Below are 24,758 nucleotides of genomic sequence, written 5' to 3' on the forward strand. Positions count from 1 at the left end.
TTTTAGGAGTATTTGTTTGAGGTTTGCTTAGTTTGTGTGTTTAGTGGTTTTAATTAATTAATTAAATTTATGAAGTTATCTCATTATTGGTATGTATGGTTTTCGGAATTATACTATAGTTGTACGTATTTTAAATGTATATTAGGACTCGATCGTATATATATATATATATAGGTAAATATGGTTCATGATTAATTACATTGATTATTTTAATATGATTATTTGGAAGTCGAATAAATTGGATTTTACGACCTAACGTACCATGTATCGAATGATTATCATCTTTTGTACAAAAAGAAATGCATCTTTATTAATGATCGTTTTGTTTACAATGATACAAATTTTATATAAATATTAGTTAGATGACTTTGAATTCGATCGTGTATATATATATAATACATACATACATATATATATATGTATGTATGTATGTATGTATGTATATATATATATATATATATGTATGTATGTATGTATATATATATATGTATGTATGTATGTATGTATGTATGTAATATATATTATTAAATAGAACATTGTTTTTATTTACATGTTTTATGCAACGTATAGTAAAAGGTGGCAGATTTTTAAGAGAATTAAACAATAAAGAGGGTGGTCGATAGTAATATCGACCACCCCCCTTAATTAAAGGGAGGGGTCAGTATTACCACTGATCACCCCTCCTCCCATTTAAATAAAAGTTACACCTCATGGAGATAAACACCGACCCAACTATTATAACATAAACCCATGTAGCTGCTATTATTAAGGAATGTAAGTCAATGTTGACTATTCCACGTATGGAAGGGATGGATTTCGTGTCACTTCCTATTATCCACCCAAAACTCACCTTCTCACACGTTGGTACTACTATTTAATGTGGCATGAATTAATAGAACATGGTTCACCAGCCCACGTAAACCCACCAATGTTTACACCGTGAGCGACAATTCTAGAAGAAATTTGTTTTAGTTAACTTTGCATGTTTTAAGGAAATCATTTTTAGTTAAGTCGACTTAGGATTGGAGTCAAAAGCCACATGTATCATCAATAATTATGAATTTAACAACTTTAGTGGTGTGGTGTCATGAAATGGATAATGAATAACTTTACATGGTGAACACATAGGTATTCAAATACGATTAGGACTGTTATGATGCAATTAGATCATGAGTGGTGTCACTTAGAATCAATCCACCTCTAGTAGAGATAGCTTGAAAGTAGGAAAGAGGGTAGACGACTACACTATATATAAACCATTGAGTTGGAAGAGAAGGGAGGGGAGATGCAACTAAGGAATAGAGAATTAAATAGGAGGATAGCAAGTTGGAGAATAGCAAGTTGGAGGATATCAAGTTAGAAGATAGCAAGTTAGAGGATAGATTGGTTTGAGATTGGCAAGCAAGGCATAGTGCTATTTGGCGGAAGAGCGTCAAAAGTCACACAAACCAGTTCAAGCTTGGAAAGAGGTCAGAGTTTCTTTTGATTTTGGTTATAATTTAAGGAAGTGTGAAATTTGTAGTTTTAGATATAGGTTACGATTATTTATATGATTTTGCTTATATCGTTGTTAATTAAAAATGTAATTATTAATCGTTTGAAATAGAGGAATGGAAATCATAGTGAAAGAGATGTTAACTAATTTAATTGCTATAGTAGTGAATAGGGTTATTTAATCTCTTAGTTATATTATAAGGTTAGTTGATAGGGAGCATGATAGAAGTTATGAAAGTCATAACATTGCAAATATGTTTCTTTTTCGCTAAGAAATATCGACATTTCTTATGGATTAAAATTCTAAGTTTATATCGCCTAAGCTCTCTATATTTCCATGTGTCCTGATTCATTTACCTATTTTCTCAACAAATGACAACATTGATTTATTTGTATTAATATATTTGTAATTCTTATTTTCTGGAAATCTTAAATTGCAAGCTATTTATGCATTTGGCTATTTAAAGAAAAGATTGCCTATATTAGGATCTTGTGTAAATGGTGTTTGCAGTCAAGTTTAAATTCCATTGTAATTCTGGTTGAGTTTTCATTGTGTCCTATGTTATTATATCTCCTTGGTCAAACCTTATTGATGTGAGCCATTGTGTGTTTTGTCCAAATGGTCAATCTTGGGTTAGTGATTGTGTATCCTTCACCTGTGGTATGTCAAGATTAGGTATGGTTGTCTATGTCACCATAGAATTCTCGTAGAGAGACCTTTCCTGTAGTGTCCTATGAGAGAGAGTGGCTTTCAAGCGGGGGTTGTGTCGTGATAACCTAATAATTGATATGGGTGGGATAAATATTAATTAAGATAATGTGCCTCGTGCATAGGTGAGTGATAGTATAGGGCTCATAATGTTATGAGAAGGCCTGGAATGGCAAACTTACCACCTTGACTTCATGAAAGGATTGGTAGGGTCCTCATGAGACTTAGTTGGAACCAGAGGTTCGAGAGAGGTTACCAGGATAACCCAGGATGGGGGCCGGGACCTATGGAGGTTGTACAATGGTATCCATCTTAAGCTATGTGATGACACTCTCTTCTTAGAGTCACTAGTGTTTGTGAGTTGAGTCACATGGATTTTTGCGGAGTCTTGTAGTCTTTCGTACTTGTTTTACTTTGCTTGCTTGAGGGTTTTCTACTATCTCCTAGCATGGTGGGGTGGTTCCATTTTGGGATCACATGGTCGGGTGGTATTGCCATTTCCATCGGATGTTCTAGAAGGTATCTTTAGGTGAGGAAGGGCTTCACTGGTGTTTCTTGGTTTGTGGTTCATGTACTAGCTCGTGTTTGTGATCATTGTTCAGTTGAGACCTTGTGGTCATTGTATCAAACTTTTGTGTAACCTTGATATTGTAACTTTGTAATCTATGGTATTTGTGGTAACCATGTATTTATGGATATTGTAAAAGGGAATCATTGGAATGTTTGTTAATTCAGTTACTTTACTCTTTTGTATATATGAACTATGAGAAATGAATGCATTGAAGTACTTTGATTCTTTCATTATGGAATTTAGATGTATGGGTAGATTTTGTCTTAAACATTTAATTTTCCTAATTAGCTAAACAATAGGATTTTCTGTGGTGTTATTATAATCTACGAAGTAATCTTCATTGGTAACCCTTAGGGAATCAGGTGTTAGACTTCCGCTGTGTTATTAAATGTGCAAGTGTTATAATTAATGTACTTGTTCTTTTAAAAAAAAATTATTTCACCCTTTAGTTGCCTAGATTGTGATGTTTTCCTTTAGGGTTTCTGACGGGGCACTACATTTGGTATCAGAGCATAAGTTTCAACACTGGGTACTCTAGGTTTGTAGTGTGCCTATTCAACTTGACCTTTTTTCTTAGGTCTTAATGTTTGTGTTTCCCTTATTTATCCTTGCCATAGATCTGAACCATTTTCTATTTTGTAGTGATAGGTCATGGCTAGGAGAGCTAGGGGTGGTGGCCGTATGGGTTATCGCAATAGAGGCAGAGGTGGAGGAAGAGGTGGAGGACGGGGCCGTGGTTCTGATCATCACAGTCCTTCACCACCACCTACTCATGTGAATGATGAACCAGAACAGTCTGTTCATCAGGATTCACAGCATGCAGAAGAACAGGTTCCCGAAAGGGAAGAGCTAAGATAGATGTTTCAAGAGGTTCTTGCTAGGTTAGGCCCCAGGCTTGAGGTTGATCAGCCAGTTCCAGAAGAGAGAGAGAGAGAGAGAGAGAGAGAGAGAGAGAGAGAGAGAGAGAGAGAGAGAGAGAGAGAGAGATCACCCATGAGGAGGGAGATTGAAGTTAACGGAGATCCAACTTCCTTGGGTCACATAAAGGACTTGATGAGGTCCAACCCTCCTTACTTTGATGGTATGTGTACCGGTCTCAAGGCAGAGACCTGGCTCATTGGTTTGGACCGGTGTTTCGCTATATTTCCATACAGTAGCAACACCAAGGCGAGATGCACTATTATGCATCTCAATAATTTTGCTTCAATCTGGTGGAGACTAGAGGAGGAGAAGATCAGTGTGTGCATTAACACCGTGACATGGAAGCTATTTCTGGAGAGATTCAGGGCACGGTTTCTCTCACCCTAGTGGAGGCAGACTCGAGCAGAGGAGTTTCATGCTCTGCATCAGTATGGTATGATAGTAGACCAGTATGAGCACATGTTCTATGAGCTCAAAGACTATGCTCGGATTGGTAATGATGAGGCTATGCTTGTACAACACTTCCTAAGGGGTTTGAATGACCACATTAGTGGAGGTGTTAGGGTGTTTAAGCCAACTTCAGTGGAGATAGCCATGGCAAAGGCCAGATTGGTAGAGCTAAACCTTAGCCATGCACTTGGTGGTCGGACAGGTGTGTAGATAGGGAGTGCACCTTCCATTGGGAATAGAGCTTGTGGGAATCAATCCCAGTCAGCTGCACCATTTAGGACTCCTCAAGCACCCGCTAAGGGTGGACAACAACAGCAACAACCATCAAAACCAAAATAGTTCCAGGGCCAAAAGGGTGGCAATGCTCAGTATAAGAATAACAGGAACTGGTAGAGGGGCAGATAGGGCCATATAAGGTAGTCCTCGCAGAGTGCGTCTCACGCCCCTAGCCAGGGAAGTTTTCAGCAGTCTAGTGGACCAACAGGTAATAGAGGAGCTTGCTTCTCTTGTGGATAGTTTGGTCACAGAGTTGCGCAGTGCCCTCAACATTTCTACAACATAGGTAGTCAGAGGCTAGCAACATCAGAGCCTACAGTGGGAGATGTAGGGAGATCCCATAGAGTGTTTGTAGCAGTGGATAACTGCCAAGCTAATCATCAAGGTACAGTTATGGAGGTAGTAGGTATGTTGCGTGGAATCCCTATCTCTGTACTTTTTGATTTTGGTGCTTCAGATTCTTTCATTTCTTCGTCTATTGTGGAGCAGTGCGGACTCGCGTTCACTAAGCAGGCAGATAGGTGGCAAGTAGAGTTGGCTACAGGTGTCCGTGTTTCTGTAGATGCCTTTGTTCCCAGTTGTGAGTTGAATCTAGGAACCATAGTTACTTCAGTTGACCTTCGAGTCATTCCTTTGGGTTCTTATGGAGTTGTGTTGGGGATGGATTGGCTATCTTCTCACAATGCTCGAGTAGACTGTCGCAAGAAGACAGTGGAGTGTTTAGGTGACCTTGGTAAGGATGTGGAGGTTGTTGGAGTTTAGAGACCAATATCCTTACGTATGATCTCTGCTATGCAACTTAAGCATTGCATGCGTAGAGGGTGCCAACTTTTTGCAGTTACTCTTGAGGATGTAGATGAGTTAGAAAGTCAATAAATCACTCTTGATAGTCACCCTATTCTTCGAGAGTTACTGATGTGTTTCCGTTGGATATTCCTGGTATGCTTCCGAAGTGAGACATAGGCTTTCACATCGATTTAGTTCCTGGTGCGGAACTAAATAAGGTAACTATTTAGAATCGATATCCATTGTCTCGTATAGATGATCTTTTCGATCAGGTAAAGGGAGCCAAGGTATTCTCTAAGATTGACCCAAAATCTGGATATCATTAGTTGCGCATTCAGGATGCAGATATTCATAAGACATCATTTCGTACTCGTTATGGTCACTATGAGTTCACAGTGGTGCCATTTGGGTTGACGAACGCGCCTTCAGTTTTCATGAGCCTCATGAATGGGGGTTTTCGCACCTACCTTGATCATTTTGTCCTTGTGTTCTTGGATGACATATTGATTTATTCTAGAACTATGGAAGAACATGAAGGTCACTTACGTCAGGTATTGCAGTGTTTGAGGGAGAATCAACTTTATGCTAATTTGGCAAAATGTGACTTTTTCCAGTCTAAGGTGAACTATTTTGGTCATATAGTTTTGGGAGAAGGTGTATCTGTGGATCCTTCAAAGATCTAAGCCATTGTTGATTGGCCAGCACTGACCAACATTTCAGAAGTTCGGAGTTTTATGGGTTTGGTCGGATATTACCGTCGCTTTGTTTAGGGATTTTCTCGGATAGGACACCTGATCACTTCTCTTCAGAGGAAAGGGAAGAAGTTTGTTTGGTCAGAACAATGTGAGTCAGCTTTTCATACCTTGAAGGAACTCATTGTTAGTGCTATGATTTTGGCAATTCCTAGTCCATCAAGAGATTTTATGGTATGCACAGGTGCCTCTTTGGAAGGTATAGGTGCAATGCTTATGCAAGATGGGCGTGTCATTGCTTATGAGTCTCACAAACTCAAGAACCATGAGTTGAACTATCTAGTTCATGATTTAGAGTTGGCAGCTATAGTTCATGCTTTGGTTAGATGGCGACATTTTTTGTTAGGGCATTGGTTTGAACTGCATAGTGATCACCACAATCTGCAGTATATTTTCATGCAGCCAAACTTGAATGCTTGACAACAGAGATGGATGGAATTCCTTTGCGAGTATGATTTTGAGGTTCGTTATATTTAGGGGAAAGAGAACGTAGTGGCAGATGCTTTGAGTCGTAGGCGGCATGAAGTTTCGGCATTGTCCCTTGGAGTAGACTTGAGAGAAAGGATTCTCGGAGTTCTTTCTCAGGATACTTGGTATCAGGAGGTTAGAGTCATGATAGAGTCCGAAAGGCCTTTAGAGGGTAGATTTTTTGGATATAATCTTGAGGCAGATGGACTTCTTCGTCACCATGGACAGATCTATGTACCTTCTTTGGAGGGTCTTCACATCTTGATCATGACTGAGGTCCATCGTGCATCTTATTTGGCACATCCAGGTGTCAAGAAGATGCACGCAGATCTTAGACAGATTTATCATTGGGCTGGCATGAAACATGACATTGCTGATTTTGTGTCGAAGTGTTTAGAGTGCCAGCGAGTGAAGGCAGAGCTTCAGCACCCGGCAAGGCTTTTACAGCCTAATTTGATACTGGATTGGAAATGGGATATCATTTGCATGGATTTCATTGTTGGTTTGCCTGTCTCTTTGCGTCATCATGATGCCATCATGGTCATCATTGACAGATTGACTAAGGTTGCCCATTTTGTTCCTATTCGAGCTTCCTATACAGCAGTAGTGGTGGCACGAGTCTTCTTAGAAGATGTAGTGAGATTGCATGGGATTCAGAGGCAAATCATCTCTGATAGAGATCCTATCTTTACCTCAGCATTGTGGACCTCACTTCAACATGCTTTGGGGACTCAGTTGAACTTTAGTTCAGCTTATCACCCAGAGACAGATGGTCAGACAGAGAGAGTGAATCAGGTTTTGGAGGACATGCTTCACATGTATGTTATGGACCAACATTCGCATTGGGAGGATTATATCTATCTAGTGGAGTTTGCTTATAACAATGGATATCATAGCTCCATAGGTATGTCCCCCTTTCAGGCTTCCGAGAGTTTACTGTTGGTGACTATGTGTTTTTGAGAGTGCATCCACAGAAGAGTCTGATCCATTATGGAAAAGGTTGTAAGTTGGCACCTCGGTTTGTTGGCCCTTTTGAGATCCTTGAGAGGATAGGTCCTATTTCCTACCATCTTGCCTTGCCATCGAGTCTATCCCACATCCACGATGTCTTTAATGTTTCAGTTCTTCAACCTTATCATCCTAATGTGACACATGTTCTTGATTGGAACTCCTTATAGGTCGAGGACGGGTAACTTTCCATGGAGCCCGTGCGCATTCTTCAGTGTCAGGATTTGATCCTCAGGGGTCGCACCATCAACCAGGTAAGGGTCCTATTGGACCCAAATGATGAGACCTCGACAACTTGGGAGGATGCAGCGAAGATGAGAGAGCTATATTCTTATTTGTTTTAGGCTTCTAGGAGTAAGCCTAGTTTTGGGGGGGAGAATGTAGTATCCCTACTCGTTTGGACTCATATTTTATTCTTGTTGTTTTTCAGTGGATACATTACCATGTTTTGTTATTCAGACTTATATGTCATTATTTCATGCTTTATCTGGATATGAGATGCATAATTAATTTGTAGTATTTCAGTACTTGTGATTTATGACATTTTATGGATTATTGCTTTGTACTGACACTTTACTTATCTATGCAATGTGGAATTATATGTTGTGTGTCTACGAGTGTATTGGATGTAAGGGGGCGATTTTCCTTCACTCATTTCGGTGAGATAGGGAACGTCGTGATTATCCTTCATCGGTGTGTATGCCATGTTTTCTATATTGTATATATGCATGTGTGGTTCGGTGATGCAGGATATTGCAAGTACGAGGTATCGTCTCCACCTGGCTTTACAGGTCTGAGCGTGCCTTATATTTTCCAATGGAAGTGGAGGAGATAGTAGTTGACCCTATTTTATTCAGTTACACTCATGTGAGTGTCGTCAGTTGGTCGTCCGGTCAGTTTGTTCGGCCTTTGTATTTTTTTGTTTGATCTTTTAGGAGTATTTGTTTGAGGTTTGCTCAGTTTGTGTCTTTAGTGGTTTTAATTAATTAATTAAATTTATGAAGTTATCTCATTATTGGTATGTATGGTTTTCGGAATTATACTATAGTTGTACGTATTTTAAATGTATATTAGGACTAGATCGTATATATATATATATATATATATATATATATATATAGGTAAATATGGTTCATGATTAATTACATTGATTATTTTAATATGATTATTTGGAAGTCGAATAAATTGGATTTTACGACCTAATGTACCATGTATCGAATGATTATCGTCTTTTGTACAAAAAGAAATGCATCTTTATTAATGATCATTTTGTTTACAATGATACAAATTTTATATAAATATTAGTTAGATGACTTTGAATTTGATCGTGTATATATATATGTATATATATATGTATATATATGTATATATATATGTATATATATATATATATATATATTTATGCATGTATGTATGTAATATATATATATTATTAAATATAACATTATTTTTATTTACATGTTTTATGCACCGTATAGTAAAAGGTGGCGGGTTTTTAAGAGAATTAAACAATAAAGAGGGTGGTCGATAGTAATATCGACCCCCCCCCTTAATTAAAGGGAGGGGTCGGTATTACCACCGACCACCCCTCCTCCCATTTAAATAAAAGTTACACCGCATGGAGATAAACACCGACCCAACTATTATAACATAAACCCACGTAGCTGCTATTATTAAGGAATGTAAGTCAATGTTGACTATTCCACGTATGGAAGGGATGGAGTCTATGTCACTTCCTATTATCCACCCAAAACTCACCTTCTCACACATTGGTACTACTATTTAATGTGGCATGAATTAATAGAACGTGGTTCACCAACCCACGTAAACCCACCAATGTTTACACCGTGATCGACAAGTGTAGAAGAAATTTGTTTTAGTTAACTTTGCATGTTTTAAGGAAATCATTTTTAGTTAAGTCGACTTAGTATTGGAGTCAAAAGCTACATGTATCATCAATAATTATGAATTTAACAACTTTAGTGGTGTGGTGTCATGAAATGGATAATGAATAACTTTACATGGTGAACACATAGGTGTTCAAATACAATTAGGACTGTTATGATGCAACTAGATCATGAGTGGTGTCACTTAGAATCAATCCACCTCTAGTAGAGATAGCTTGAAAGTAGGAAAGAGGGTAGACGACTACACTATATATAAACCATTGAGTTGGAAGAGAAGGGAGGGGAGATGCAACTAAGGAATAGAGAATTAAATAGGAGGGTAGCAAGTTGGAGGATAGCAAGTTGGAGGATAGCAAGTTGGAGGATAGAAAGTTAGAGGATATCAAGTTAGAAGATAGCAAGTTAGAGGATAGATTGGTTTGAGATTGGCAAGCAAGGCATAGTGCTATTTGGCGGAAGAGCTTCAAAAGTCACACAAACCAGTTCAAGCTTGCAAAGAGGTTAGAGTTTCTTTTGATTTTGGTTATAATTTAAGGAAGTGTGAAATTTATAGTTTTAGATATAGGTTACGATTATTTATATGATTTTGCTTATATTGTTGTTAATTGAAAATGTAATTATTAATCATTTGAAATAGAGGAATGGAAATCATAGTGAAAGACATGTTAACTAATTTAATTGCTATAGTAGTGAATAGGGATATTTAATCTCTTAATTATATTATAAGGTTAGTTAATAGGGAGCATGATAGAAGTTACGAAAGACATAACATTGCAAATATGTTTCTTTTTTGCTAAGAAATATCGACATTTCTTATGGATTAAAATTCTAAGTTTATATCGCCTAAGATCTCTATATTTCCATGTGTCCTGATTCATTTACCTCTTTTCTCAACAAATGACAACATTGATTTATTTGTATTAATATAGTTGTAATTCTTATTTTCTGGAAATCTTAAATTGCAAGTTATTTATGTATTTGGCTATTTTAAGAAACGATTGCTTGTATTAGGATCTTGTGTAAATGGTGTTTGCAGTCAAGTTTAAATTCCATTGTAATTCTGGTTGAGTTTTCATTGTGTCCTATGTTATTATATCTCCTTGGTCAAACCTTATTGATGTGAGCCATTGTGTGTTTTGTCCAAATGGTCAATCTTGGGTTAGTGATTGTGTATCCTTCACCTGTGGTATGCCAGGATTAGGTATGGCTATCTATGTCACCATAGAGTTCTCGTAGGGAGACCTTTCCTGTAGTGTCCTATGAGAGAGAGTGGCTTTCGAGTGGGGGCCATGCCCGAAGTGGATGATAGGATAACCCATTGAAAGTCAGTTAAAAAGTGATAACCTAATAATTTATATGGGTGGGATAATTATTAATTAAGATAATATACCTCGTGCATAGGTGAGTGCTAGTACAGGGCTCATAATGTTACGAGAAGGCCTAGAATGGAAAACTTACCACCTTGTCTTCATGAAAGGATTGGTAGGGTCCACATGAGACTTAGTTGGAACTAGAGGTTCGGGAAAGGTTACCAGGATAACCCAGGATGGGGGCCGTGATCTATGGAGGCTGTACCATGGTATCCATCTTATGCTGTGTGATGACACTCTCTTCTTAGAGTCACTAGTGTTTGTGAGTTGAGTCACATGGATTTTTGCGGAGACTTCTAGTCTTTCATACTTGTTTTACTTTGCTTTCTTGAGGGTTTTCTACTATCTCCTAGCACGGTGGGGTGGTTCCATTTCAGGATCACATGGTCGGGTGGTAGTGCCATTTCCATTAGATGTTCTAGAAGGTATCTTCAGGCGAGGAAGGGCTTCGTTGGTGTTTCTTGGTTCGTGGTTCATGTACCAGCTCATGTTCGTGATCATTGTTCAGTTGAGACCTTGTGGTCATTGTATCAAAATTTTGTGTAACCTTGATAATGTAACTTTGTAATATGTGGTATTTGTGGTAACCATGTATTTATGGATATTGTAAAAGGGAATCATTGAAATGTTTGTTAATTCAGTTACTTTACTCTTTTGTATATATGAACTATAAGAAATGAATGCATTGAAGTACTTTGATTCTTTCATTATGGAATTTAGATGTATGGGTAGATTTTGTCTTAAACATTTAATTTTCCTAATTAGTTGAACAATAGGATTTTCTGTGGTGTTATTATAATCTACGAAGTAAACTTCGTTGGTAACCCTTAGGGAGTTAGGTGTTAGGCTTCCACTATGTTATTAAACATGCAAGTGATATAATTAATGCACTTGTTCTTTTAAAAAAAATTTATTTCACCCTTTAGTTGCCTAGTTTGTGATGTTTTCCTTTAGGGTTTCTAACGGGGCACTACAGAAAGAAAATATAAATTGAAATGAGGTTGAAGTTTTTAAATAGAAAAATAATTTAAGTGGTGACACACACATGAGGTCATAATTTATTTGAAAATTGCTTATTTTCTCAATATCCTAATTGAGCACATGGTGTAGGAGAAATAAGAAGATTCTAGAAAAGAAATTTAAAATTTAAAATATTAAAGAATAAATATTATATTTAGCAAATATATGATACGGGAGTTACAAAATTATTCTATGACAAGAATAATTCTATTAATGGCATTTTTATGACAAAGCAGTTACAAAATGCATTTTTGGAGGAGAATTCAAATTTGAATTTTGAATGCATGGTCAAATGTAACCCCCACTATTACAACAATCATTTTTGCATGAAATTAATTTAGAAATTGTTTATTTTCTCAATATGCTATTTAGCACATGTTGTAGGAGGAAATGAGAAGGTTCTAGAAGAGAATTTCAAATTCAATTTTTTTGCATGTAACCCCCACTATGACAATTAATCATTTTGCATGAAATTATTTTGGGAAAAGAATATGGAAATCAATTAATTTCTTTTGTAGTGGGAAAATGTCTCTCTTTTCTATATATATTGAGGTCTAAATTTTTGAAAAAGGGGAGTTCATTATTTTTTGGATGATAAAATAGCCTTGAAATTCTTATGAATTTATTTTCAATACCATGTTAGTTGTAGGAGAAATTTTGTAGATATGTTGCAGGATTTTGGAGAAGATAATTACCAAGCTTCAAGGAGGAATTGAAGGAGGTCAGCAAGGTTCTTCATTCAAATCTAGGTTCCCCTCTTGCACATTCATTGCTTGCTTTTTCTTTTCAAAGAAAATCTTGTTCTCGTCTCTTTCAAAATTTTGCACATAAGAAAGTTTATATTTTAATTTTATTTTTTTGAAAGAAATCTCTTTTATCCTTTTCAGATTTTTGCAAGGAAATCTTTTTCAGTTTTTGTTAATTGATTTAATCAAATACATGTAATAAATTGCTTTTCTATCCAAAAAAAGAAAAAAAGAAATCTTCTTTTTTATTTTGCATGTAGAAAATAAATTGGTTAATAGATTTCTTTAAAAATATGCATATACAAATTCGAATATTGTTTAATCTGAAATCTTTTCCTCAATCAACTTTCTTTATTTTATAAAAAATTCATCTCTATGTATGTTAGATAAATACCCATCTCTGTGGATTTTAGGAATATATTCATGTGTGCATTTTAGGAAAACATTCATCTTTGTGCATTATAGAAAAAAAAAAAAAAAAGTTCATCTCTGTACTTTTTAGAAACATATTCATCTCTTTGGATTTTTAGAAAAAAAAAATATTATTCCCTGTGCATGTATAAATTTTTTTTAAAAAGAAAAAAGTAAATTTTGCCTTGATTAATAAATTAGTAAATTTCACTTCAAATATATATTATATAAACATATATATCAAATTTATTTAAAATCATATTAAATTTATGTTCTAAATTTGTTTGTAGATTTAAGTTTATTATTATATTATTAAAAGATTTTGAGTCAATTATTTAAAAAAAAAACATATATATATTTTGAGTTAGGAATTGTTTTATTAAAATTGAATTATACTTTAGAGTTTGTAATTAAATTTTATGTGTTTAATTTAAAATTAAAAATATTTTAGAATATTGAAAGTTATTTTGAATGATTAAAATTAATAAGCTTACAGTTCTTTAAAATTTAATTATGCACTTGGTGATTAAAAAAATCATTTAGGATTAGTTTATAATTATAAATTTTAATAATTGAAAATTAATCAAATTTAGTGATGGATTTATTTATTGAGGTCTATTTAATGAAAAATGGTTTTATTTATTGATATCTATTTAAAAAGGATTAATGAGACCTATAATCTAACCTTATTAAAATTAATGGAAATGTGTTTAAGATATCATCTCTAGTTTTAAGAATTAGATTATTAATATATTAAAGGAAAATTTAAGGGAAAAGGGTCTAACCCATATTAATGGATACCTTATTGGAGTTTTAATTATGGAAAATTAAGTTGCATATTTGAACTCTTTTTAAATTCTAAAGAGTTAGTATCTCCTCAATGATGGGAAAAGAGTCCCTTGGGTTTTGAAAAGATAAATATTGCATAAGGCAAAAGGGTCAATTAACACTTGAGAATTTCAATAGATAATCGAGCATTAAGAGATCTATCATCTTGAATTAATCCTTCTTAGGATGTAGATATGATAGTTAAATCTCCTTATTAAACAAATTAGTTTGACTTAGGAAAAATAAAGCAAAGGAAAATGTTATTGCGCCAATGATACACTTGTTCCATAGTTTTGGATCTTTTCATCAAATAAATAAATCCTAATAGTAAGTGGGTTCCCTCAAGACATTCAATACATTTCAAATATTTAAGTTATTTAATTATTGGATTTCAAAACTAACTTTTGTATATTTCAATTTGTACAAGTATCAAATGCTAAAGGAATTTACCTAACAAGTAGATGTGTTTAGATTCATAGTAACCCTTTTAGGTATTTCAACAATATGAGTTAATGTTAGACAAAGTTTTGCCTCAATTTGAAAGGTTGATTATTTGATTTGTTTCTTTATTAGATTCCAAGATATGAGTATATAAGGCATTGTGAATAGTCACTTCTTTTAATAGTTAAAATCATTTACCTTTTAGCTAAAAGAAACATAAGACTAGTAAAAAGGAAAAGTTACACTTAATAATACAAGTAATTAGTAAGGATAAATTTAATTAACATTAAAATTAGAGGTAAATTGCATAGTTAAATATTCATATGGTAATAGAATTAATTAGGATGCAAAGAGAGTTTATTCAAAACCAAAATTGTTTTAGCAAATGAGTTTAAAGAAACCTATTCTGTGATCACTTAAAAAATTTAATAACAATTCTAATTGAGGGTAATTTAAAGAGAAAACATTAGCTCCCTTTGAAGTATTTGAAATTGATAAAGTTATTATTTTTAGAATGTATACAACGATAAAGTTAACATTACTTCAAGTGGAAGGAGTAATTAGTTATCACTTTATAATCTTGCAAAGGTATTAGTTCAAAAGCAACTAGAAGTTTATTGATTAGAATTGTTTTATTAGGAGACTTAGTATTATTTACTTGGTTAACTAGCAAGTGTTTACACTCTTGTCTAATCTCTTTTTCAAACAATTAGTAACTAAGAATAATGTGGTTAGTTTGAAGCTTATTGTTGAATAGTTGTTTTCTTTTCCCTTCAACAAGTGAGTATTAAATTCATTTCCAAAGTATAATTATTTGATAATTTAAATTCTATTTCAAGCAATTTAGTACCTTTCAAGTATTATGATTCACATTTAAAGTAGTGTTATCATTTGTAGATGAAATTTGTATTACTTCATATGGAAGAATTAGTTGGGATTATTATTAAGTACTTTTCACTTCAAACAAGTAGGTGTTAAAATTCATTTCCAAATTCTTTCTATTCAATCATTTAATTTTCTTTCAAGCAAATCAGTACTAGGATTCATACTTATTGTGTAATGGGTTGTCCCAAAACAATTATATCTTGCAAGTAATTCAAATCATTTTCATAAGTTATCTTTGAAAGTATCATTGTTTCCAAGCAATTAGTAATTTCATGTATTTAGTTCAAGTTTTTGAATTTTTAATTATCATAACTTTCCTTAGGAGAAAATACTATTCCAAGTAGTCAATTTGTTTATGTTCCTTTCAATTACGTAAAATTCATACTATAGTTTTTAAATTCAAGCGATAATTCCTTGTATATAATAGTTTTTTTTTCATAATTGTATTGGTATATTGCATCATTTAAGATTCATGAATTCAAAGTTAAATTCCTAGTTAGATAACTAAATAAGAGGAGTTGAAACCAAAAATTAGCGGCATTCGGTATCTATGGTGCCTCTGGGTCACACTTACGGGTAATGTCTTCGTGTTGAACTACTACACTTAACGCCTAATAAAGCTACAATAACGACATTTGTGGCATCGTCCCTCTAAATCACTGGGGAGAAATAAGGGTCATTTGGAAGTTAAAATCCAAGAGGCGGGTAATCCCCCTTGGATCGATAATCTAAAAAGATTAATTTTTAAATGAATTTACATCCAATCAGTTGAACTTTAGATAACCCCATTAGGGTTTGGATGCGTGTGAAGATCTTGAAAATTTATTTTATCTTGATGATTTCAGTGGATGATAATGGATTAAGGGTGACGTATTTAATAGGAAATAGGACCTAGTTGTTTAGGCCACAAGAAAAAAGGCCATCTTGAGCCTTTTTTTTTTATAAAGTTACCATCGTGGGTAGCAGCCACAGAGAAACTATCTGGGACATTGACCCTAGAAAGGGTTGCATACCCACCAAACAGTTTACATTAAACCATAGTTAGAAACTAGAACTACATACTTTACGCCTTGATCCCGTGCTGAAACGGGTATGTAGGCAGTCTAGGGATGAAGTTGTCCCTTGTACTCAGGTGTTCGGGGATGGGGGTTAGGATTTGGTTATGGGTGAGTAGTTGGTTCTTGAAGCTCCTTGATCTTTTAATCAAATGGTGCAAATAATAATTGAAATGTTAAAATTAATTCAATGCATACTCAGAAGGAATTCCGTATGGATTCACTTGACTTCCTGAGGCTTTAGGCCAAATTCTGAGGCGGAACTCAAGCTTGTTAATGTAATTATTTTTATACTCCTAAGGACGAAAACCTCAGTGCACTCCTAGTAGGGGAGTGTAGTCTTTAGAGAGTGGCTCAGGACTCGGATGGTCCTGATCAGTCTAAAGTCTTTGGTCAGAGCATATCCTATTCTTATGAATAGATGCCTACCTTGTTTGGGTAGATGCCTATCCCGGATTGGATAGATGAAACCTCCTATCCTGTATGGACATATGCCTAACCCGTATGGTTAGATGCCTAACCCGTATGGTTAGATGCCTAGTCCTGTATGGATAGATGCCTAACCTGTATGGTTAGATGCCCATCCTGGTTGGATGGATGCCTATCTCGTTTGGATAGATGTACTTGAGTATGTGATTGAATAAAAAATAAGTAAATAAGAATAAGTAAGAATAACAAATCAATATTTTTTATATATTAAAAAAAAAAAAATCAGTTGAGTTTTTGGATTAAGTAAGTGGGTTATTACATATTAGAACTATATGATAAATTTGATGCTCATTTTGTAGTCACAAGTACCAATATGAGAAGTTAGATATGACATTCGGTCGACCATCATTTCAAAGATTTACATTTAAAAAATACCTTCTTTTTTTCTTCTGTCATCCATTTAAACAAATTGAAATGGAGTTACCTTCAAATTTTGTACTCTAAAATTTAGATAGCTAGCATGAAATTTATTTGCTGCTGATGTAAAATTTATTACCTTTTCTATTTCTGTTGGCCATTAAAATACTGATTGTTTTTATTTATGCTCTTAAAATCAATTCTATATGGAAGCACATGAGTAGAAATTTACGAGTCAGTTTGATGGAATTGTGCAACCGATCCTTTTACTTTTCAACAAACAATTTGCATCCTTCATGTTCAGTATGGAAGTGCCCCATTAATAAATTCTCAATAAAATCTTATTTGTTAGTTCCTCATTTTAGCTATTTTCTTGCATTGGTAACTCTAGGCAATAAAAAAGTAGACAACTTTGCTAATGTTTAGTGACTTGATGATTTTCAAGTATTTTTGTTATTTTAAAAAAAAAAATTGCAACTACAACCTAATATTCAAATAAAAAATAGATGTCCATTCTTAAATATTGCAAAATGAATGTTGGAAATAAAATATATAATAATGCTTGTGCTTCAACGCCTAATTGCATGGTCCTTGTCATGAATTCTATTTGTTGTTTTGTATAATGTTGTTTAGGTTCAATTGTTTCATTGTTAAATGTTTTATTAAGTTTTTAGCTTGTCATATTATAATATTTGCTAGATTTTATTTAATTATTTTTCTTGCAAGTTTTTAACATGTAATTTTTTATTTTTTCAATAAATAAATAAAGAATTAGGATATAGTCATGTTGTAAGAGAAGGACACACAGCTAACTATTTTTGTTTAATGAGAGACTATTAAAAAATACAATAACAACACCTCTAGTAAGATTGTTGTGAGTATTTATCAATTTAGTTGTTGGGCCAATGTTAACATTTTGTTAATATATCAAAAAAATTAATTCAGGTAGTTAAGAATAAGTAATTTAATGTAATGTCTACACAATATTCCACATAATATAATTTTGAGTGTTTATTGATAGTATTTTGTAATGTGGGTTTCTATACTTTTCATCTTACTAGTGTTGGTATTAGAGTCCATGGTGGGAAATATATTGGATGCAAGTAATGTGGAGATTTAGTAGCACTTTAAAAGAAGAGAAGTGTAGCATTTTTTCACTTAGCTTAGAGAAATGGTATGAAATATTGTTGTTATTTATTTTTTGAATGTTGAAATCTATTTTCAATCTATTGAAGATATTGTAATTTATTAAATTTGGCATTAATTATGACATATATTTATTCAAAGGTTATTCTCCTTTGTAGTGACTAAAATGTTGGGCTATGATTTTTTTGAGTTTAAAGTAAATTGAATTTATTGAAGGGAAATTGGGCATCCCAGAATAGCCATCTAAGATCAGTATGCACATCCATCATCAAATACAACTCACACTACTATGCTATAAAGTGGAATCAGGCACAGTTTATTTCCCACATTAACCCTTAGAGGAAAGCGATTGCAATTTTAGATCTTGCAAGATCGAAGAGTAGTTTCAGCAACATGCATACATTTAGATTCAACAACACAAAATCATAAAACAAAAGAAAAAGATAGAATCTAATAGAACACAGATTTATCGTGGGGAAAACCGTTTTAGGTAAAAACCCCCACACTCCAAAATCAAAGAGCCATTGTATTATTCAACAACAAATATATAGTTACAATACAATTTTTCAGGCTTTAGGCCTCTACATGGAGATTTACATCTTGTTCTATCCTGGAGAAAATCTAACAACATAACCCCTGTAAAATGAACTCCTCTCTCTTCTCAACTCCTCTATGAATTCTTACATTTATAGAGTTTACAATGCAAACAACAATAGCTTCCCACAAGTGTCCACATTCAATGTATCTACGAATGTAATTAGAAACTTCCTTTTTCCTAACTCTTGCATAAATAATATTTAATACAAATATTATTTATTCCATAAACATAAATCATCTAAGATGAGACAAACACATTTTTTTCTAATTTGGAACTTTCTATTTTACTCCAAGCCTATCCAAGTAGAAGATTTGGTCCCGCTGAAAATCTTTCCAAAAATGTGTTAAAGAATGCAATTGCCACATGTCACTTGGAAGGGGGTTTGAGAAGCTTCTGAGAATTGTACTTCTCCAAAGTTACCTCCTTGTGCCAAGTGTCACAATTTCCTTTCACCTCAAACCTTGTTGCACCCAACTTGTCATTAGGCCCCGCAATTAAGCTTTGCACTTTGGAAACTTAGCCTAATCCATTAAATAAATAAAATCAGCACATAGGACCATTAGAAATAATTAAACAATTTCCTTGGGACTCCTAAGGTTGAGGCACCTTAATTTCAACAATCTCCCACTTGATGAAGACCTTGTTGGCAATTTACCCTCATTGGATTCATATGTTGTCATTGATGGCAACAAGATTCTGAAGAAGGCAGACATCGACATCAACACGGACACGGACACTGACACCGACACTGACACCGACACTGACACTGACACCAACACCGACATCCTACACTTCAGTGAAGTCGACATCAGTCTGGGATCCAAAAAAGGTTTTATTTGTAAAATAATTTTCTAATTATTGTATAGAGCTGACATTGAATATCTTTTGTAATGTGTTGTAAGCTGACATAAGGCATATTGTTTGTAAAGGGTATATAAGTCATTTTACCAGGTTAGTTTGATATATAGCAATGTGGAGAAGAAAAATAATGTGAAGGATATGTATGTAGATCATTTTGTATGCAAAAGTAATATCATGCAATGGTTAGTAGATGGTTTGTAAAGCATTCTTAGAGAAAAGGAGATACTGGTAAAAGGGTTTAGGGTTTATGAACCAGTACAGAACGAAGCTATAATCAAAACTCTTTTTAGCATTGTAGATATATTTTGTGAGTTCACCATTATTGTTTTATCTCAGCAGAAGCCTGTAGTCAGTGAGACTCTTTTGTGTTGAGCAGTGTGCCTTCCTACATGTGCATGCCCCCATGCTATGTAATATCTTTCATATGGCCAGTGAATTGATATTATGGGTCACAAATCCCACCGTGGTTTTTCCTCTTTGAGGTTTTCCAAGTATAAAATTTTGTGTGTTATGGTGTTCATTCATGTGGTTGGTTTATTTACTTCAGGTCATATGTTTCTTCATTTATAGGTTTATATGTATATGTTATAATAAGGTAAAATCTTATAACACTGGCAGAACACTGATTCACCCCCCCCACCTCTAAGTGTTCTTGGATTCCTTCCATTCCAACAATCGGTATCAAAGTCTGGTGCCTCAGAGGAAGTTTAACAGCTTGAGGAAGATCCTAAAATCGGAATCATTGAATATGGCTATGGAGAAGCAACCTGAGATGGCACTTGAGGATTATGATGCTAAAAGGTTGAAGAACTTAAAGCTGCAAGATGAATTGAATTCTGCTAACAAATTCATTCTTGTTCTATAAGAAAGGTTATCATTTTCTCAAGCTAGGAGGAAGGAACTTTTTCAAAACCAGGATGATGAAGAGAAAAATGCACTTGAGGAATAATGTCAGAAGTTGAGTCAATAAAACATGCTTATGAAGTATGAAATGCAAGACCTGACTATGAGGATGTCAAAAGAAATTGAGGACAAAAAGAAGAAGGAAGAAAATATTGTTGTATCTTTGAAGAACAAATTTGAAGAATGTGACAGATTGGCTCATGAGAATGATATGTTGAGAACTGATTTGGTACAATCCCAGAATAATGAACAAGAGTTTGAAAGACAAATAATGACTAAGAAATGATTTGACTACTACAAGTGAGTATAAAGAAAAATTCAGGATTAGTGTTGCACAGCTGGATGATCTATTGAAAAGACAAAGGCACAATGAATATTCTAGAGGACTTGGATTTGAACAAGGTGAAAGCTCCAGTATTGAAAATAAAGATCAGACAACCGATATGCAAAACTCATCAGACCAGAGGAAATCAATAAGGCAATCTAATTATTACAAATTCAATGGTAGATGCTTTGTTTGTAATAAATTTGGGCATATGGCTAAACAATGTAGAAATAGAGCAAATCAAAACTACAATTAAGTTCCTGGTCAATGCACAAATTGCAAGAAATATGGTCATAAGTCAGAAGATTGCAGAATGAATGTTAAGTGTCATGCATGTGGAAAGTTTGGACATTTGGCTAACCAATGCAGATCAAGGAATGACACCGGATATGGCAAAGCAATTCAAAATAACAATGTTACATGTTATGCATGCAACAAAATAGGTCATATTGCTAAGTACTGTAGAAGCAAGACTAAATCGGTCAGCAATGACAAAGCAAATGAGAAAGGAAAGCAGAATATAGATGAATTACATCAAGATCACACCAAGAGATGGGTTAGAAAGTCTGAAGAACCAAGTGGAGATGCAACTACACTGGTAACTCCACCAGTAGAACAGAGCATTCCTGCACCAATAGGAAATTCAAACGATAACTAAGGCAGATGCCTTAAGGGTTGGCAAATTCATTGCAAATCTTGCATATTCCTCGGAAGAGATCTAGAAAGAGATCTGGAGACTTGTATTGATCATTGATGGAGATTTATCAAGCATAAAACTGTGAAACCAGCATCCAATAGGGCATACCGGTAAGCATTTATGACAATGGAGAATTAGGGTTTACTCGCAGATAAAAAGGGAAAATTGACTCATTTTCACTCACCCAACACTCAAGCAAACCAAATCAAAGCAAAGGGGAATCATAAGCGATCAAAAGTGAGAAAAGGAATTCTAAAGAGATTTCCAGTAGTTTTCTGAGAAGTCATCAAGATCTTTCAACTAACAATTGTTATCCAGGTATTTCTTTGAAATGGCATCTGGATCATCCTCTACTCCTACTTTCATTGCAAATCCCACTGTAGTTGAGGTTAAGGATAGGCTTAGACCTATTTTAAAAGAAGTTACTCAAATATAAATGAAGGAAGACTCTACTGGCACATTTTCGAGGGTTCCCGATGACATAGTATATGTGGAAGATGTCAGGGCTTATATTCACTGCACTTTGGAGGATTTAGGCACTAAGGAAATTAAGGGAATGTATCAATCTGTGATATTGGGCAGCTCCAAAAAAATCAAGCCTGAATTCCAAATCATTGAAGACCTAGGGTTAACCAAAATCCTATATATACCAAAATTTGAGGACAAAATGGTTAGATATGTTCTGAGAAGGGTCCATAATGAATTCATCTGGCTGGACCAACCTCATATGATCACCAAAGAAGCAATTTAGGCGGTCACTGGATTACCCAAAGTCGGGCAGGAACCCGATAAGAAGATCTCCAACACTGAGGTGGAAAATCTCATCGACACAACCCATGATGGAAGGTCAATGAGGATTAGCACCATTAAGGACTCAGATGTAAAATTTGCCAGCATGATCATCGGTTACAAGGTAACACAATCAAATTGATTAAACTCTGTTGCCAGTTCCTGTATCCACGCTGCATATAAAATGATAAAGAATGATGAAAAATACGATTTGTGTGAATGGTTAAGAAGTGAATTGATGATAAATCTTGGAAAAATCAAAAGTGTTAAGAAAGGGACATTCCGGTATGGTAACCTTATTGTCTGTTTGATGCTATTTTTATGAATGAGCTACCAAGATTGGGAAAGAAACAATGGGCTCATGACATTCCAGTAGGTAGACAGATTAGAGATGCAATCACCAATCTTGGCAACAATAGGGATGAGAAGTTATAGGGTTTCTTTAAATCTTTCCAAAAGAACATGGGACTGAGGGAGAGAATCTCCAAACACATTGTGGAGAAATACTCCACTGAAATATGCTTCATGGTGAAAAAAGATGAGACTCTCATGGAAGTGGTGGAACCTAGAACAATATGGGTCACTGAATTAGGCTATGAAGTTGATGACAACATTCTGGAACTATATGCAAAAATGTTGCTTGATGCTCCTTTGGATGATAAGGCTGAACAATTTGGTACTGCAAAGGAGAAGGCACTTGAAGTTAAAATTGTCTTCAATAAGAAAAGGAGGGAAAAGAAAATAGACAAAATGTCTGCTTTCATTAAGAATGTAATTCACAAGATAGATACAAAACTAGGCTCTAGATCTAAACCGGTAGATCAACCGGTAATGACTGAAGTGAAAAGTGTTCCAGAGGTAATGAGGCTAGAAACCTTCATATCTCCTATCACTTCTGACTCTGATACAGAGGATAATCAACCTCTTGCGTTCAGAAGGGTACAGAGGAAGAAAGTTGACAAGCCTCTGGTAGAAGAGAAGAAGATGGAACCAAGGAGGAAGCTAGTAAGAAAGGTGACAACAACATCCACACCTCCGACAAGGAAACCTATCCAGAAGAGGAAGCCAACTTCATCCACCCCTGCATCCCCCAACAAGAAGAAGAAAAAGAGTGAGATAGATGAATCTGGTAATGTTACCATCATCCCCCCAATGACTTGTGCATAATTAATTGATGAGGTAACTAAAGATGGAATTTTGAAGAATGTGTCAAAGTTTTATGAGCATTTAGATGACATTGAACAAAATGAAATGGAAGAAGCAATTTTGTTATATTTAGACATATATAAGAAGGCTTTGGTAGAAATTTTGAAGGAAATCACTTTATCTTTGTATAATAAGTTGGATGCAAGGAGATTAGATGCAATCAAGAGGGACAAAGAGATTAAAGAAGTTGAACTTTTAGGCATTTGTGGCTCTATAAATAATGAGGAAATGAAAAGATGTATAAAAGTTGCAAATAGAACAATCTTTAGCAGAAAACCCCAGAAAATAAGCTTAATGATGGGTAGAGTCAATGAAATAATAAATGAGACCAGAGAAGGACAGGCTAAATTTTTCCAAAAGAATCTTGATTTCCTTGCTTCCCAAGAAGAATTTGCTAAGGCAACTGCTCCCACTATTCCAAATAGATCAAAAGGAAAAGGAATTCTGGGAAACTTAGATCAAGTTTTGAATGAACCGGTAGATGATTTTCAATCAAATAAGTGTGTACAGACTCCACTAGCAGATCAACCTAAAATTAATGAGAGTGTACAGGATAAACTAATAGAGACAACATATGTACAGTCTGAGCAAGGTAAAATAGATAATGTACATGATACAGATAATATTGTGGATAATAATCCACCGACAGTGACAGATACTGCACCAAGTGGCAAAGCCACCAGTGCAAAAGAGGATGAGAAAAGGGATACACCAAGTGGTGTACTGCAGGGTACGTGCAGGTGGCTCCATGGGCCCCGCAAGTTATAATTTTTTAATTTAAATTTTTTTTTTTTAATAAAAAAATTTATTATGTTTTTTCAAATTGTTTTTTCATTAAGTTTTAAATAAATTTATAATATGTTTTGTTTTTAAAAAAATCAAAAAATCCTTCAAAATATTTTTTTTCTTTATTAAATTTTTAATAAAGTTTTTAAAATTAAAAAAAAACGTGTATTTTTTTCTTTATTATTTTTTAATAAAGTTTTTTGGGGGGCATTTTAATAAATTATTTTTATTAAACTTTTATCTAATTTTTTAAAAACAAAAATATCATGGAATAAGCAAAATTGGGAACAAATTTTTCTTGTCTACTTCACACCTAGCTTGCAGTGCTTCCAACCGACAGTCAAAGGGGGGGGGGGGGGGGGGTCAGTTTTCTCCTTTATATCTCTTGGCAACATCCCAATTAGAGGCATCTTTATCTACAGTATTCTACAGGGCTTCTTTGGTGGCATCATCTTCATGTTTCCAGATTTTCACTATATCATGTTGTATGCTCTTGCATGAGA

This window comes from Cryptomeria japonica, chromosome 1, assembly GCF_030272615.1.
Source record: "Cryptomeria japonica chromosome 1, Sugi_1.0, whole genome shotgun sequence".
Lineage (NCBI taxonomy): Eukaryota > Viridiplantae > Streptophyta > Pinopsida > Cupressales > Cupressaceae > Cryptomeria > Cryptomeria japonica.